Here is a 16,752-nt window from a genome sequence, read left to right as displayed (position 1 = left end):
ATCCTCTCACCCAGGTCAAGGCAGGCAATGAATGCTTCTTTCCCTGCCTCCAGCTGCAGCAAGGGTTTTTCTGCAGTTGCAAGAGGCCAGGATCTTCACTGTGGCATTAAGATTTTTTCCTTTCACCAGGCATTAACCTGATTCTGATTAATTCTGATACTGGTTTACTTGTCTATTTTGAAAAATGTTTTCTATTTGTTTTCCTTCACACATATGAGGTGTCCTTCTGTGTAGTTCCCCAGAGGGCTGAGATGTCCTGTCAAACTGGGATTGTAAGTCTTAATTATGGAATAATTTAAAAATCATTTTCTAGTAAAAAAATGTGAATTACGGATTTTCATTTAGAATAAAACTTGTAACTGTATACACATGCAGATTTCTTACACAGCACAGGAGTTCTGTAAATAACTGTGAACTGTGCTTTTATTCATAGTTAAGAGTAGACTAGAATGATGCTAGAATTTTTTTTAAGGAACAAATAACTTGACTTTCAAAATATGTCAAATTCACTTGCTTGTGCTTGAAACAAGAACAGTCTTTGCAGATAAGGGACTTGAAAAGCATGGATTCAGTTCCCTGCTATTCTCAAGCACTTCTTGCATCTCCTTGGGGAAGCAGTTTAGGCTTTCAGTGTTCAAATCATCATCTCTTAAATGGGGATAATAAAGACTTTCCTAGTGCCTAGGAATGTTGAGATGACAGATCGACTGATGGATTATTTATGGCTTCCAAGAGCACTTATGATCCCCTTGGCAGCTGTAAACCTTAGCCTTTCCCAAAATGTAGGTACCCACTGGACCTCTTTGTCCTGGATGTATTCAGTGGATTATATCCTTATTATGATGGGTTTTGTGTAAATTGATTGCTAGGGTGAGTTTCCTCTGCCTTTTCTCAGATGGGGCTTAAACTCATCAACAGCTTATGACTGTAGTTGTGGGTAAGAGGGACATTGCCAGGTGCTCTTTGAGGATGTTTTCCTTTTTTTGCAGAACTTTTCTGGAGCCTTTCAGCTTTCCTGGCTGGAGCTTGGCTTTATGTCTCATGCTTTCATGGAAAGTGGGTACATTTTCTGTGGTAGATGAAATGTTCTTTCACTCACTTGCGACCCCAAAGCACTTTCTAAGAGTTTTGATCCCCTTACAGAGGTAGATATCCTGTACAAGGTTGAGGCCACTTTCAGGGACACTTTAAGTAATTCACATTGCTCCCTAGTTTAGAGTAGAAGGCTGAATGTAATTTTGCAGACACTGGACTATTAGGTTGGTATTACCAGCAATATCTGTATCTCATTTCCAATCCAGTATGGTTGTTATACTGTGATACTTAGTCAATAATGGCTATGAAACTGTGTTATTTCTGGTTATTTCCTTTAAATGTTTAAATGCTTTTGTGTTTTCCTCACGTTCGAATTTTGACACAGTGTTGCTCTGCTAAGTGTTGTGTTACTCAGTGGGACTTCTCTGACCCTTCTTGCACCAAAAAGCAAACTACTAGATTGTATTTAAGTCAATACATGCAACATGTGGCATCTTCGTCAAGTGTACAGGAGCCTGGAACTGCTGTAGCTGAGGCAACATGGACTTCACGTGCATAAGCAATTTATCTGCTTTTTTTGTTGTCTTCCCATGTAAAAAAGCCTTTTTTTGGTTCATTATATCTGTTGGGATGGTTGTCTGCTTGGTAGGACTTCTGCATACTCCACATTTATCTGTCAGTGATCTTTAGGCATCATGAAGAATTTGTGTCAAACAGCACCAGCATTTGGCGCTACTACTAGTAGTCACTAACTAGTAGTATTTGTCCTGCTGTTGGGTTTTTTCCTCCCTCTGCTAGGGGGAAAATCATAACATTATTTAATTTGAGGCTTTTTGAGTTAATTAATTTAACTCTTCACTGCCTTTCATAGCATGGTTTTACGAGTATTTTAGAATCATAGAATCATTAAGGTTGGAAGAGACCTTAAAGACCATCCAGTTCCAACCCCCCTGCTATGAGCAGGGAACTCTACCACTAGACCATGTTGCACAAAACCTTGTCCAACCTGGCCTAAAAAACGTCCAGGGATGGGGCATCAACAACCTCCCTGGGCAACCCATTCCAGTTCCTCACCACTCTTATAGTGAAGAATTGATTCCTAATAGCTAACCTAAATCTCCCCTCTCTCAATTTAAAACCATTGCCCCATGTCCTGTCTTCTCTGATGAAAATAATTTTTGGTTCTATGGAAATGCAATTTCGTATTAATTTAGCAAGGTGGATTCAAGTCACTGGTCAACCCAGCTGTTCAGTCCAGCATCTTGCTCACTGCTATTTATTTGTTTTGGTTTGAAGATTATGGCCATCCCAGAATAAAAAGAGGAGAAGCAGCTACTGGTGGTGAAATCCTGTATTTGTAGGCAGGTTCACTGATAGGTATTGTTAGCCTAGAATTATCCTGGCCCCAGCATATAAATATGGTTTTCTTTTATTTCCACTAAGCTTCACAAACACAAATAGAATTATGGAAAGGGGAAGGGGAGCTCTTAACCTGAGAATTTCAGAGCAGTTGGATTTAAGCAAACCATTCATTTATTCTTGGATTAATAGCTTGCAGGCAGACTCTATCAGCTGTGGACTGTATTGTATTAATTTGCAACTGCAAGAGTTAATGCTAGTAATTGCTTTTCCTCTATAGAGAGAGCCTGTAGTAGATTGTTTTTACATGGCAATCTGTGATTGATAGATCAGGGAAAACAGGACCAAAGAAGGTTACTGCCTCCCAACCACTTCCCTCTTCAAATTAAAATAATTTGCAATTTGTAGAGTGCCTTGTCACACATGCTGCAGGAATGAAGCAATAAACACACTAGGCTGTATTGCCTTAAAGCAGCGAACCTCTTACTGAATTTCTTTCCCCAAACCAAACAAGTCATGTTGTTGGGAGTCCATTGAAAACAAGTGTGCTGGTGAAACAGCCCCCAGACCCCTTCAGCAAACTTCCTGTACGGTCAGGCAGCAGACCTGATGAAAGAGCCTGTTTGTGAACCTTTGGATTCCTTCCATTGATTTGTAAATCCACTTTATTAAAGTACTGCTGAAGCTAGTGAAATGAGCAACCGATGTTCAACTTCCATCAAGTTTCTAAGAAATCTCTGATGCAGCGTGTGTCACTGGCGCTGGCACATGCTTTTTAATTCTTTTTTCCTCTGCTTTGGATCGCTTTGAGACTGGGGGAGTAGGGAAGTTGGGGGGGGGAGCCGCCTCCATCAGCCACACATTACATGGCTGCTTTATTTTTCAGTGCTGCTAAAACTCAGCTTATTTAATATCGATCATACCAAGGAGCCAGCAAAGTACAGTGTTAATTGGGTCCTCTGGAATTCTTGTCTCCTGGGAGGGAGAGCTTCCTTGGCAGGGAGGGCGGAGGGAGGGAAGAAGGGAGGGTGGGAGGGAAGGAGGGAGGCAGGCGAGGAGGAGGGGACCCACTGTGCGCCGCATAAAATGTAAGTGCACTAGACATCAAGGCTGCTGCTTGCATCGCTGGGAAGCAGTCGCGGTGTTTCCCACCCGTCCCTCCCCCCCCGCTTTCAGAAATTAGGCAACTAATTTTTTAAATTTGGTTTTAGTCCGATAGTTCTTGAATTAACAGCTCCTTTTCTTTTCTATTATTTTTCTTTCCCTTTTTTTTTTTTTCCCTTTGCAGAGGGTTTTTGGTGGTTTTTTTTTAATTGTTTTCTTCTCCTTTCTGCAAAGCTGCAAAAGCTCTTGCTTTGAAAACTGCTGCCCCAGAGTGCAGTTGCTTAGCTGTCCTGTCAGCATTGTTCTAATGCTCATTCCATATGTATGTCACATAGGAGCAGTACCCTCCTCCTCTCCCTTCCCCCCATCCATGCATTTGATTTTTTTTCTCTAAAGACTGATTTTTATTTTTTTTTTATTTATTTTTTTTTCCCGAGGAGGTTGCAAACAGGGAAATTCAAACTGGGTAATTCTGTGCTGTGGTTACTTCTACAGCCAAGACCAGATTTCTCTTAGAAAAAGTGTTTGCTCTGTTCCTTCTTTCCCCACTCCCTCTTTTTCTTCCCTATAAGCACAAAGGCTTTAAAAACTATGATCTGTAGTTCTTTTTGCTTTTTCACATTACCGTGACAGCATGTATCTCTGTTGCTGAAGAATGAAACAGGCAGGCTGGAGTTTTTTTATGTTCAGTGCTTTTGGGACCACTACAGAGAAGTCCACAGAGAAATATGTACAGCAACTGTGCCAACTGAGTTTCTTGTGCCTGTTATCTGTCACTTACTCTGACTAAAAGGTAAGGGATTCTTTAATATTTTTTGTTGAAGTCTTTGTGCATTGTTTGTGCAGTGTCACTTGACATGTGCAACTAACTGGCTCAGGAGGGGGGTGGATTATGAAGAATTTTGTGTTAAGGTATTATAGGTCAACCAACCAAAGCTCTTTGCATCCAGAGGAGAAAAAAAATATATCTTATTTCTTGGGATTTTTCCCCCTTTCATCGCAAATGGTACTTCTAGCTTTACTTGCTACTGATTGAGACATAAAGCTTGGGCATTATCACTGCTGCTTATCTCTTCTGGTCCTCCTTCTCTATCTACCTAGGAAGCACACGCACCCAGTCGGTGTGTGCGTGCGCATGTGTGGGGTAAAGTGTATCCCCTTTCCATGGGAAATACTTGGCAACGGGCATGTTCTCCTCTTTTATTGTAACTAAATGTCTTCAAGCACTCTTTGCAAGGTAAGAATGCCTTAGTTCAGCACACTGCAGCTTATGGCTGTTTAAAATTATTACTTGGATTACAGTGCATAGTGTGGAAAGTTATTAGTTTCCACAGAGAACAATTTTAACTGGGGGTATGTGGGCAGTGGTTCTGTTTTGTGCTTTGCATACCCTGCTTGTGGGAGAATATGAAATGTTTTTTTTTCTTAATTCTTGGGAAGGGTGAAGTTTACACTGTCTGTTAGGCATAACAAATGAAGTTATAGCTGAAATTGATTAAAGCTGTGGAGAAGCATAGCCTTACAAGGCTTTTCAACTTAGCCCTAAGAGTCAGAAGATAGTTTATTAGAATTTATTATGTATTTTTTTGTGCACTGCATTGTAATATGCAGGAATGTTAGCAGGGAGGTATCTCTCTTCACCAAGCAGAAGTAGCAGCAAATGGTGCCAGGACTGGGTCATTATATAGTTTATGTCTTAGAAACCTGTTTAATCCACAACCCTGTTGTGCACTGCTTTTTTGTGTGTATGTGCTGGATGCATCTTTCAACAGCCTCTTAGTTCAAGAGGGCTTTGTTTTGTAAAATGTGTTTCAGCTTTGCAAGCAGAAGTGCACTCTGTAACTGTCCCCTTAGCTGAGGCTGATTTTTAGCGTTTGCCTTGGTTTCTTTCACAGGTATTTTGTTCTTACTTCTTAGCTGTTAGCTGCATAGAAAGTGCATCTTCTGGGTGTTCATTTCTCATGCTGTGAAATGATCATTGGCTGAGACAGTTGAACAGCCTCATTTAATAATATCTCTCTACCTTGAATGTTGCATTGCTTATTTGAATAACTAGGAATGCCACCAAGTAGCAATTAGTTTAAAAACAGTCTGAAAATGTGAAGTGTGAAGGAAGAAAGTCCTGTCTGCAGGCACTAATTTCTTTCTTTACTGTAGCTGTTGATAATGTCATTTCAAAATCAGGTATTTCCTTTCACATGCTCTGTGACTTTATTTTCCTGTGATTGTTGCTTTGTATCAGCAGTGAGAAAACAGTCATTTAGATAACAGGCTTTCATCCTTTTTATAATATAGAAAGGAAGAAGCAGTAATAAGTTAAACTGGCATCTGCTAATTATGCTGAATACAGATTGTGAGCTCTGCAAGTCGTCCCTTGCCTTAATGCTGTTAGCATATTTTAGCACTGGCAACCAAAGGAAAGAAACTTGAATGTTCCTGCATGTTTTTTTAAGGGGGGGGAGGAAAAAAAAAAAAAACATTTGTGAAGAAATGTGAAGTTTATGGGTTTTTGAAAGCTTTATATGCTAGTTTTGAATAAGAGAGCATCACACAGAGTTTGACAGTGGTTGGTAAAATTGATTAGAGATCATTGACTTCCCTGCTGATCACTAGAATTAAATTTGACCTTTGGTGACAAAACCATTGTTGTCTGATACAAAACTTAATCTTTGGGCACGAAAAGTTTGAGTGCTTTGTAGTCACCAAATAACGTGATTATTTCAGGTCTTTGAGAAATAATAATAATAATAAATGTGTTCTGGACTTAACTGTGGTTCTCCATAGTAAATGCACCTGGTGTCAGAACTGGGAATCTTGGGCTCCAGTGGAAGAGCTGTGCTTCTGCCCAGAGTTTGCTCATTTCTGCCTTGTGCTACAGCATTGCTGACCGTGGCAATGAGCCCGGGCTGGGGACGTGAAGGAGCTCAGCCCGTGGTGGCTTTGCCAAGGGACACGCTCCGGCCCTTGGCGCCGCCGGCAGCGCCAGCAGAGCCACGCGAGCGGTGCCGGTGGGTCAGCCACTAGAGGGGAGACAAGAGCTGCGTTATGTTAATGTTTGTGACCGCGGAACACCGGGTGCGATGGTGTCTGTGTAGAACTTTGCAGCGTGCGGTGGAAATACTCGACCTAACCTGGATCTTCGGGGTGCCGGGAGCACCAGCAGTGCCCGAGTGGGGCGTGGCATGGGCTGATAACGCGCCCTTTTCCTCAAGGAACGCCGCGCTTCTGCGGTGACAGGGTGTCCCCTTACAAGTTTAGATATGGTAGAAATGTGTGTATTCTTTGTCTGTGCTGGAGGGTCTGTGGTTTTCTATATGGGCTTGAATGTCACTATGCACAAGCTGCATCTGGCTTGGCTTGGACGGGAGTGGGTCCAGCCTTGGTGCAAGCATCCATAGTCACTGTTGTGTCCCTGTGCTGGAGCTTTGTGCTCTGAACTTGAGAAAAGATGGTCTAAGTTTTGTGTTTGTTTCTCACATCTGTAGATGACTGTGGTATGCTCCTAGATTGCAAAATTTTTACCAGTAATGATGATTTGTCCCACAGATTTTCTATAAGCTGTTTCATCCTCTTCTAGAGGACAGATACCTTGAACCTAAATTACAGCCCTGGGTGATGGGGCTGAGCAGACTGGGAAGTGTCCTGTGCAGAGAGGTGCAGGGCAGGGTGGAGGTGGGAGAGCTCCCAACCAGTGAGTCCTCCAGCTCAAAGTGAGGTTTTCTGGAGATGGGCAAAGCAGAAACCATTTGCCTTGAATATCGATGTGATGTGTAACAGCAGTGCTGTAACTCTTGTCTTCATGTGAGCCTAATTTTGCTAAAAGTGGTGTCAGAGTCTTTTTAATAAGACATTATGACTGTGGCTTCAGTTTTGGGTTTTCTTACTCTCTTACGTGCATGTGTGAAATGCAAAGCATATTTAATGAGAAATACTTCAAATGCTTCCAAATTAATTGAAAACAGTTCCACATCTGGAATAAATCCAGTACCTTTCATGAACGGCTTCAACTTCATGGTTTTTCCTTCTTGTGAGAAGCCCTGTGAATGTCCCCATGAGGATGCTTGTGAAAGCCAGTGGCAGAATCCAGGCTTATTTTACAAGACAGAGAGATCTGAAGCCCACAGAGATCAATGTGATCTTGGCTTTTATTCCAGCAAACTTTGTATAAGACCTAGTAATATATATATAATTATATAACATGATATGCTTTTGCATGGTCAGATATTTTCAGGGTATCCTGTCTTGAAGGTAGCTGTGTGAGTCTCAGTTAAAATGGGTTGTTTCTCATGGTTCAACTGGTTTTTAAATTCATGCAGATTTAATTTGGGCTTGAATTAGGCACCACAAAGAAAAAAAAAAGCACGTTTTTATAATTAACTTTTTTTTCCTTCTCCGTTCTCTGTCCCCAGAAGAAAATAAAATGATTAGATTTTTCTCTGTGGGAATGTTGTGTTTTAAACTGACACAACTAAGTGACCTAAAGATAGGCTTATTGCATAGATAAAAAATGCAGGGTTGGGTTGTTTGAACTGCATTAGCATCAGAATAAGAAATGGCAGGACAAGTTGGCCAGGGTGACCATGCAGAACTGGGGAGGGTTGTTCTTTGGAAAGATTCCAAGCTGGGAATTCTTTCCTGGTCCATAAATAAATAAATCTTTGTCCTGAGCAATTAATCAATACAGAAGCCTGGGCAACTTTAAGCTATTTGGAATATTTAAAAAACCCACATGGGCTTTTGTTGATTTTTTGTTGATTGTGTTGTTGATTTCCATTTTTTTCCTCCTGTTATTTCCGTTTTAAGGGGGGGTTCTTTTTTGACTTCATCTTTGTTGAAAGATGCTGATGAGAATGGTTTTGCCAGCACTCTTCTGTAAAACTCCCACACCAGTTTCAGCATGTGTTGCATCAAAATGCTGCCCCTGATACTTTTGATCCTCCAGATACAGATCAGGATTGCAGACAGTTTAGTACTTCGAGTACCTTGTCTTTGGACTTCTCCTCTGGCTGCTTGTGCTGGTTACTCTGGGGATGCCAAGAAAATTATCTTGCAGGGATCCTACTGTGCATGCATATACAGCTTTTCTGGGGGAACACGGTGTGTTTTATAGACCAAAACTAATTAAACCTCATGACATTCACAGCAGGGAGATGAGCGTAAACTACGGTAAGTGCACTAAAACAGAGAGAGGGGAAAAGCTCAACGCTCCCATAGCACTGAACATTACTGCTGAATGGAGTTGTAGGTGCCTTGTACCTCTGGAAATGAAGCTGCTGGTGACTTGGCCAGGAGAGTTACCGTTTTGGAGATGGACTTCATGGACACAGTTAATATTTGCAGTTTTGCATCTAGCTCTTGCCTTTTAGAGATCAAGTTAGTTCAGATTTAATCAGTGTTTCCTTTCTGATGAGTTCTTGATGGGTCTGCACAAGCAGCAGCAGGATCTTGGAAGGTTGTTTAAATGTCCCCTTGCTCTTCTAGACTCCATTTTTCTAAATTAATCAGTTTTGGTTAGACTAGAAAAGTTTAAGTATCATTTTGCATTAAGCAGAAAAGTGCCCGAAAAAAGTGCACCAGCTCCACAAGTGCTCACAGAATTTGACTGTTGCTGGGCTTTGACTTCATTGGTGTAGTGTTTCAAATAATTCCATCTCTGATGTGGCTTTTAAGAGAAGATTGATATTCTCAAGATTACTTCTGTAGTCTCTGTTGGCCGTAGGCAAGAGAAAAAACATAACAGTGCTGGTGTGGTGGATGAGTTGGCAGTACAGTAAAATGGAGAGGAAATAAGAAAGTTCCCTTGCTTAACTGAGTGCTCAACTGCTTCAAGCACAAGAATACAAGACGAAGCCTTTAGGAAACCAAGTTTTTAGCCAGTCTGGTAGCTCATTTATGAAATTATAGAGGGAGGTTAAAGAAAATAACCTAAAGAGAGCTCTAGGAAAGCATCAGATAATTATAGCACTATGAGTCAGATTTGTAGATACAGTGATACAATTCAAAAATTGCCATTAGGACATGCTGTACAACTGGGATATATTGACAAAGAGAGAAGAAAGGAGCAGGGACAGAAAGCTATGACCCTAATTTCTATAGACTTTTAAGAAAACATCTTAGGCATAGGAGCCAGCTAAAAAGGTTAATTGGGCAAGATCAGTTATTGTAGTGTGTGAAAGTGAGCTTCAGTGCTTGAGAGGAGAAAGCACCAGACAAAGCAGTGAGGTGTTTCATGAGATTAAGCTGTTGGTGGTGGTGAGAAATGAGGATCAGTCCCATGCTGCTCCCCACAGAAGAGGGGAGGTATAAGAAAAGCAACAGAACTTAGTGAATTTGAGTGTTGCTTCAGTGATGCCAAAGCATGTGGTTGGAAAGAGAAGGGAAGACAAGTTGCCTTTGGATCTGCATACAGAGACAATGAGTGCTACAGCAGGAAAGGAATAAAGCTTCTGGAAACTGGAAAGACAAAGAACAGAAGAGGAGACAGCATGAAGATAGTAGAGCCCTTTTTACCAAATAAGCACTGTGCCTGGAAACATAAAAAAATGCAACAGAGTTCTATGCTTGTGTGTGCCGTCATGCAGGAGCTGGCATCACTTGGCTGTCTCTGCCTGTGGTCACACTGGAAATACTGTGTGTAGCTTAGGCTATCTCCTGCTATAAAGGGTGTTACAGTCATGGAAAAGAATGAGCCAGAGGGAATGTAAAGGTCACAGAGAAAGATTACAGGGGCATCTGATGGAAGAAGCAGGGATGTTGAGGTATGTGCTTCTATAAAGCTGTCACATGTACTGGAGGGAAGGAATACCAAAGGTCATCTGCAGAGTGACGGGGTGGTTGAACCTGGCTGGAACTGCTTTGTGTTCAGTGATTGGTGAGTGGAATAAGCTATCACAGAGATTGGGAAAGGAAACAAATGCTTGCTGAAATTGAGCCTAAAAACTAGGGATTTTGCTTTATGACCTAAGTGCTAACACATAAAAGCAGAAGTTAATTTTGCGTAGACTTCCTTACTGCAGACCTGCCTGTTTTCCTGGGAAGCATCCCTGAGAATAAGCTGTTGATATTGGAGCATAAGTATTCATTTTAAAATTAATTTTAATAATGTGGGTGTAAGTCAGTTTGTGTTATTAGTGCTAATGAAACGGATTTCAGATGAATGGGCTCTGGAGAAGAGCAGAGTGTCAATATTTTTCTACTGAGCTTTTCATTTTGCTGAGAAGTTGGAGCAAAGGACAACATCTCTGCTTCATTTGTTGCTGGTTATGCAGTTTAATTAGTGCCCATCATTACAATTTCTGAACAACTCTTATCAAGGTGAACACAGGCTTAGAGAAATCTGCAACCCTGCAGAGGAATGCTGTAACTAGATGCTAAAAAGGGGCTGTTCATACACAGCAGACAAAAGGGTCCTTTATGCAAAAGTAGGTTGTTAGCTTTTTGTTTTTAAGCTGTAGCATGTCTGAGTGATCAGGTTGTCACACACTAGTAAACTGTTCAGTCCCTCCGGAATACACGTTCTTGGTGGTGATTTAGAAGTTGCATTTATACAGTAGTCTCTAACTTCATTACTACGCTGTTGCCTTGGATACTGAGCATTTTGCATATAATTACAAGAGCGACATTAACAATGCTTGGTGGGTTTAATGGTTTTAATAAAGTTTTTCTTATTCATTGGTAAGTGATTCTCTTTTTCCTTTAGTTTTCTGTATCAGAGAGGAAAACAAAATGAAGTGCTTTTTGTCAGCAAAACTTCTTTTGAGCCAAGAACAGTTTTTATTTCATAAAGTGTGGAAATCCTGTGTGCTATTTGTGGAATTATGTCACTGAATGGGTTGTAAATAGGAGTTGAAGTGCTACTATTCATTGCAACATCAAATTCACACTGTTTGAGAACAGTCTTACAATAGTAAAGAAAAAGCTGTTTAAATGCTGGGCAGTAAACAAAATTTGTTATGGGTGTGAAAGCATTTAAATACTTCATGTGTCTATTTAAGACTTGGGTATTTTGATAGTGTTCAGTATGTTTCTTGAAGGTACTTTCTGCTCTTTACACACCATCTTGTTGCCTCAACTCCGGCTGTTGTTTGACAAACAGTTTGAGCTGCCATGGACATGGAAAGGATCCCTCCTGCCTGCCCCAGGCACCCGTTCCCATCTCCCTCCCTCCCTTTTGTTCACAGACATGTTTGCAGTTGGGCAGCTCAATCTTCCGCGAGAACAAAATCAGAAAAAAAGTATAAAAAAAAAGGGGGGGGGGGGGAAGGGGAAGAAACAAAATAGGTTGAGCCCAGGACAGCTGCTTTTGTGGCCACGGTGGCTTATCCTGCTGTAAAGTGATCACCAAGCTGTGGCATGAAATGATTGTGCCTGAATATAATTTGTTTTAGTTGTGAAGACTGTCGGCAGCTCTTGTGAAGGTGTTGGTAGGAGCACTGGGCCGTGAAGCCCGGGCTGGTAGGATGCTGCACCACACATTGTGACCTGTCACTGTTCCTGCACGTGAGCGTGCAGCTCTGTGCGTCTTACCTCCGCGGCGTGCAGCGGGTCTGCTTGCTCACCTGCTGCAAAGGATGCATTTATATGCACTTCAGGAATGTCTGTCTGGGAGCAGGATTTTTGCATGCAAAAAAAAATAATAATAAAATAACACTCTGTGTTTTTTGAGACCTCGTTGGACCTTAGGCTTTCCCCTAGAAACGCAGCAACAAGGTTTTAAAATCTTAAATTACTTTAACTGTCACAGGCTTTGTAGTTACATGAGACATGAGGGCAGCTGTACATGGTGAAATAGGCTGTGTGTGTACACCCCCGCTTACATTAGAAGTGTGTTTACTCACTCAAAGCCTTCTTTAAATTTGAAGCTTATTTTTTAGGGTTGAAAGAACGACTTAGTGTTCCTACCAGTATGTGTTCTTCTCAGAAACAATGCACTGTATAGTTCATTTTATATAATCAAATCATTTTTCCAAAAGCCACTGAATACATAATTTAATACAGTAGGATTTGAACAGAAATTCTAGGGATGCATGTGTGTTGGCTCTCTTACAATACTCTCAGTTTTATTTCAGTCCTCACTGTGACTTTCATATGCCAAAAGCTGTTGAGAGCCTTTTCCTATAAAAGTGATATAGAAATATATTGTAGCCACAGACGTGTTTTACTTACCCATTTTTGTTTCAGAAGCAAGACATGCTTCTTTTTTCCTCCTTCTGTGTGGATTTGTAATTTTGCTGGGTTTGTTTTGGTCAGCTGATGCATTGCTATTGCATAGCTCCTTTTTTTTTTCTTTTTTTTTTTTTTCTCTGGACTTTCATCTTAAAAATACAGAGGAAAGATATAGTGGAGCTTCATATCAGCCAAAGTTATTCCTGAAGACATTGATCTTTGACATGATGCTCTCTGACACAGTTTTAGTGGCTTTTTACGTTTCTGGAGGGTTCTAGAGATCAGATTGAAATGGTAACTGACTCAATTGGTGCATAGAGGAGCCTGAGGAACAAGAACTATATGCAAGTAGCACCTTGCTATTTTCAACTGAGCTTTTAAATTCAGCAGCAGGAACCCTCACTGGGCGTGAGTTAAGAGTGATTATTTAGGCTGGAGCAGTTTTATTTTGGGTGAACAACTTTCCCCATCTCTTGCCAGAAGAAAAAATGTGGGAAAAACTGATCAGGTGGCCGGGAGGCACACTGGGTGAGTTTTCTTTCTGCAAGATGCTGTGACAAGGAACATCTATGTGCCTTTGTGCAGGGCAGTCCCTGGGAGCTGCACACCCACATTGCACCTTTGGCACGGGACGGGAGGGGTGGACATCCATGGCACATCCATGCCTAGGTTTTGTAGGTGCAGAGAGGTGTCTGGTGGGATGATACGGAGCTGCCAGCACTTCTTCCTCCTCTCCTGGTGCATGAACAGAAGATGTGGAGCCAGAGGCTGGTTGTGTTTCCATTACATAGATCAGTAGCTCAGGGAGGTGTGATCTGCTCCATTTGCATTGGCAAGTGCTAAGTTGGATGTTCAGAATTTTGTGATGTGAGATGTTGACCTTGCTCATAACTGCTCTGCTTGTCAAAGTGTGTAAGGGATGGGGTGGATCCCATTAGGAAGACTTACCTGCCGCGGCTGTGGGGAGTTGGTGTGGCACCACGACCGTGTGGACTCCCAGCAAGTGAGAAGTCCAGACCAAGGAGACTGGCAGCAAACTGGGATGAGACCTAATGAAATCACAGCCAGGGGGACCAGGCCTGATCCTGTCTTGTATGTTTAGGTTATTTACCACAGGCAGTGTTTGGTGTGCATATGGTGTTTGCTTTTTGTACAGAATTTGAGAGTGCAGGCTTTGCAACTTGACCTTGGATTGCAGATGGTCTTGACTGCAGGAGAACAAATGAAGGGGTGAGGCATTAAGAGATGCACCTTTTCTTCCTCGCGGCTACTGTTTTCAACAGTGGAATGGAATCTGGACACTGTTGTTATTATTACTCCTGTCTTACTGATCTCCATTTAATCATCAGTGTCTCTAATTAACTATTCAAGTTCTCAATATAGTTTTTCTGAACCCAAATTCCTGAAGTGTGAATGAATTATGAGTTTCACATGGTAGCTATTGCAATGGTGGTAAGAAACATAAATGTGTGACCTCCTGTTTTGGAAATTTAGGCCAGTTTGCTTGTGAGCATTGATTTGTAGGGAAGCCTTCCTGCCCTAAATCATGCAGGTACAGAAAGCAGTGTAGCAAAGTAGTGAGAGCTGGCAGCTGGAGTATGTGCTGAGGTCTCCTGTGTGACCTGGTGCAGGGACTTGAACTGTTGTGCCTGTTTCCTCATCAGGAAATGAGCTGAGTGGGAACACTTCCCTGGCATTCAAATGTACATGAGAACTGGGGAACTTGAGGGCAGTGCTGTCAGGGCAGGCCAAGCCACTTTGCAGTTGAAGCTTCTCTGACAGGCAGTGGATGTGGTAGATTCAGGGAAGTCCTGTACCTGTAAGGATTTCGGGAGGTAGTTAGCAACTGTGGAGTTGTTACTTTCCAGCATGGTTGTTGGTGAGGATTTCCATGCAGCTGGACTCCTGTGCTAGTTTGAAATACCTTTCATGGAGAAGGGGCAGATTGTAGCTCTGTAAGGCTGTTTTCCCTAATTTTCCATGCAGGGCTCCTGTAGATATTTGAGGGAACGTGCTTCTCCCAAGGGAATCATGGAGATCTGTTAGCGAAGAGGGAGAAAAAAAACCCATCTCAACTTCTTTAACTTCTTTCCTTTTTTTCATATGAAACTGGCTCACAAATGAAATTATCCTCTTTCTGAGGTTCTGCCTCCAATGCCAGATATTTAAAAGGCACTTTTCCAAGTTGATTATCGAAACTGTATTAACAGATACCTCATTTAATCTAGCATATGCTGATTGCCATGAAGTTATTTTCAACAGATACTGTGCACTGGTGTCTGTCATTCTCCAGGACATAAATAACTGCTGGACTGTAGATGACTGTGCGGCTAACTGATGGCTTATGGGTAACCTCTTTTCTGGCACAGAAATAATGGGTTATTTGTTCCTCCACTTGAAATCCTGATGTGTTTTGATGTTTCTGATTTACATTTTTAGCACTGTTCCTGATAACGTTTGGTGTTCTGGGAATGGTCTTTAAACTTGATGCTTACTTTGGAGCGTTGGTTTTCCAGCAAACAAATATGTGATAAGCAATTAATGATTTTGCTATAAATAAACAAAACTGCTCTGTGGAACTTTTAATTGAGCTGTGCCTGCAAAGTTGGACCTTTCCAAACATGTCATAGGCTTTGAGGGACTCCCAGCTGTGGCGAATGAACTGGCTGAGTTGGAAAGCTGAAGCCTTAGTGGTTTGAGTTAATGTCTGGTTAGCTAAAAAGTGGTTATCGTCTCAAATATCTATGCATGAACCGACCATTGGAGAGAGGCAGAAGCATGTGTGGTTTCACTGTGATAACTCGTTTGAATGTGGTGGGAGTTTCAGCATGCAGGAGGTTTTCAGTGCTGTGCCTTTCCCTTGGTGGCTGCTCCCTGGGGAGCTCATGCCTGATGGAGGTGATACCAGAGGTAGAACCAGCAATTCTTCTGTATAGCCAAGGCAGATTTGTCAGAGTGCCACCAGTGCTCTCTTGTATGTATCAAAAAATAGCACGTTATAATATCCTACTTGAAATAACTGGGTTTGGCACCTAATGCAGACAGTACTCCAAGGCCAGCTTTGATGGAAAACTTTCTTCCTTGCAGGGATTGGGCCTTAACACATGGGCTGGAAAGGAAATTTCTGGGTTTCGGTTGTAATTTTGTTTGGTTTAAGGCTGACTCTTTCTGCTTTTCTATTTCCCGCACAAGATCTGCAGTGTGGATTCCAGTTATCTGAGAGAAACTGTGATGTATTTGACCTGATGTATCTGTGCATTGCTTCTTACTTAGGCAGGTTAACTAGCTTTCATGGCCTGAACTGAATGTAATTTTAAAAAGTAATGGCAAAAGCCCTTTCTCTAAATGCTGCCTGATTGAACAAACGACAACCTTTCTGATTTTTTGCCCAGGGAAAGATTTAAAAAGCTGCCACTGTATTTATCAACTATTGTTTTTCTTGGGTTTTCTTGTGAACCCTTGTGAGCTTACGGTCTGTTTAGGTTTTCAGAGGCTACTTCACCAGAGGGCTAGTGGGAGGCCATTTTTTGGGAGTCGTCTTTAAGACAGGTGGTTGCTCCGTAATGCCTGGAACTCAGACCGATGTAGACGCCTCTGTCTACTTGATGACACAGTCTACTTGATGACTCCAGTGTGTTGCTGCAGAAGTTGAAGCAGCTCTGTTAAGCCTGTGACACCACAGCGGTTATGAGCAACCTGTGGATTCCTGCCCTATCCCAAGAAAAATGTACACTGCTAAATCTGGGTTTTGTTTTAAAAATTTCAAACTTGCTGAGAATCTCAATAAACATATGTTCTCCTTTTACTTCAAACCGGATCCCTATTGCTATGTGTCACAGATGTCATGAAGAGAAGTGGCATTGCAAAACCAAGAATCCAGTTCCTAGCTTCAAGAAAGAAAATTTTTGTTCTATTCAGTTGTAGTTTGTTAGTGTATTTTTGTTTGTTTGTTTGGTTTTTTTTTGTTTGTTTGTTTTTTTCTGGATGGCACCTGAATGCATTTGTGTCTTCTGAGACTTCTTCCCAAATTGCTCAGGCAGTGCAATTTTCTCGAATCACTTTGAGTGTTACTCCTGCATGGACCGAATG

At 41.7% G+C, this 16,752-nt stretch overlaps 1 protein-coding gene across 1 annotated transcript in view; it reads left to right on the top strand.

Annotated features, from left to right (window-relative positions):
• Nucleotides 1–3,920: 3,920 nt before the first annotated feature.
• FAT3 (FAT atypical cadherin 3) overlaps nt 3,921–16,752 on the top strand; it is a 345,063-nt gene continuing 332,231 nt past the window's right edge. The window contains exon 1 of the mRNA XM_010002614.1: nt 3,921–4,291. The gene's annotated coding sequence lies outside the window, so the exon portion shown is untranslated. The remainder of the gene's footprint in view (nt 4,292–16,752) is intronic.

The sequence above is a fragment of the Chaetura pelagica genome, unplaced genomic scaffold (assembly GCF_000747805.2).
Source record: "Chaetura pelagica isolate M959 unplaced genomic scaffold, ChaPel_1.0 scaffold338, whole genome shotgun sequence".
In the NCBI taxonomy this organism is placed as follows: Eukaryota; Metazoa; Chordata; class Aves; order Apodiformes; family Apodidae; genus Chaetura; species Chaetura pelagica.
The sequence above is the reverse complement of the archived record's forward strand: the minus strand, read 5'-3'. Positions and strand labels throughout refer to the sequence as shown.